The sequence below is a fragment of the Poecilia latipinna genome, unplaced genomic scaffold, assembly GCF_001443285.1.
Source record: "Poecilia latipinna isolate Pla-1442-1.1 unplaced genomic scaffold, P_latipinna-1.0 Scaffold2316, whole genome shotgun sequence".
NCBI classification, from domain to species: domain Eukaryota; kingdom Metazoa; phylum Chordata; class Actinopteri; order Cyprinodontiformes; family Poeciliidae; genus Poecilia; species Poecilia latipinna.
Genome location: NW_015114932.1, coordinates 44,006 through 45,986, shown reverse-complemented (window position 1 = coordinate 45,986; position 1,981 = coordinate 44,006).

Below are 1,981 nucleotides of genomic sequence, written 5' to 3'. Positions count from 1 at the left end.
ACATCTTTCGAATATTACACTCATGAATGATCGCATTTCATAGCCTCCTGACTACCAGGAAAAAAAAATATTGTCCAATCACCATTTTTTTAAATCCCAGTCTTTGTAAGGTAATAAAAGGTTTTATGCACTTACTTTGTGTCTTCCCATAAAATGTGTTATTACTGATGAGCGCCATTTTTATGAATTAGAAAAAGGTACATACAAAAGTCCCACCCCTTCACATGTGGTATCACTGAAAAGCCCTAAATGTCCTCTCCAGATACCAAAAGGAATTAATTCAGTAGAATGCAGGGGGTGGGAGATATTCAAGTTTAGAAATGTCCTCCACAGAGGACAAAAATGAACTACTGGTTCATTTTTGTATATACATACAACGGCATACTGCAAACCACTTGCACAAGTGTCCACTGCTGTTCTGCATCTGAAACCCCTCAGCCAAACCATCAACAAGACTGGCTACGGATACCGACTCAAGAATGGGGCCACCATTCATGTAATCCTAACCCTCCTCTACATGGATGACATTAAGCTGCTTCTGGCAGAGGACCCAAGCTCAGAGGATGAAAGAGTCCACCTGTGGAAGGGTGAGAAGGAATTTTTATAAATATATATATAGAGAGAGACTTTGTCTGAGTATCTCCAAGTAGGTTTGATTTTAACTAGTATTTCACCTTATTTTTTTCTTTTGTGCACAACTATCAAATATTTCCCAAATACAATGTGACCCCAACACTGAAACCGTGAGTTTCTGTGACAGTATATGTTGAGTAACTGAGGGAAATAACATAAACATGCAATATTTAGGGCTCTCTAACAAGCACCATGATGTGCAGAAGTGCTCACATCCCATAACTATTTCTAGCATCTGCAATCCTGCAGCCACAAATTCCAAGATATTTTACAGCAAAGGTGATTACTACAGACCAACACAAAGTGCTGCATAACTGTAAAGTGTAAGGAAAATAATTTGCAAACTTTATACCTTTCTGATAACATTTTAAAACTTATAAATCTGACACCCCGGGGCCCCGTCAGAGAACTTGGGAACAGGAAATTTAACAAGGTAAGTGATATCAGATCAGAACCTGTCCGAACAATATCAGATGATACATAGGGTGCTCACAGAAAGGAACATTTTAAGGCTGCTTTTAAAGTAGGTGTTTTTACTTTTTAACAGAATTCCTTTAACTCAAAAGAGTTAAAGCCAGTTCCTTGGAATTTAAGATAAATAGTGGGCTTTTTTCTCATTTCTGCCTTTGCAGTGATTCTGCTTAAACATCTCTTTCTGTAAATATTTCTGTCTTTGTTCTGTAGCCTATACTCGTTATCACAAAACATTAGGCAATGTCAAGAACAGTTAGTTATAACTACAAAATTTCTGAAGAAATTTAACCGGGGCCTGCCAAAGTGTCCCCTTCAGTTGGAACCCAGCGTTCTGATGCTAAAAATTAGCCGCAATGCTAACGTAAGCTACAATGTACTTAATAGCATGTGGAGAGTCACAAGCATGTTGAGTAACATGGATTTACTCCATTCAGTATGTTAAAATTAGTGTGCAAGCTGAAATTAGCCAAAATGGTAATATTAGCCTAAATGCAGCCAGTGGCATGTGGGCTATAACTAGCATGTTGCCTCATTGTCTTCCTCCATTCAGTGTGTTAAACATGGCTAATAAATAAACAAAATAGCTAAAAAGCTTATTTTTGGAAAAAGGCCACTGTTAATGGGGGCACTAGTTACATTAGCAATGTTTGTGATAATGTTTGTGCACTGCTTTCTGATGTTTACTTTTGGAAAAGTAAAAACTGTTTACTTTGTGGCACTTGGTTACCAGTAAACACACTCATCTCTTAGCAACATATTAACAACAAATATTGTTATTGTTCAAAACACATAAGATTTCTTCTACTGGTTTGACATACTACTGATCTTACACTGCTTAACAAGAATTGTCCAGTTGATGAATTTTGCAGAAAAG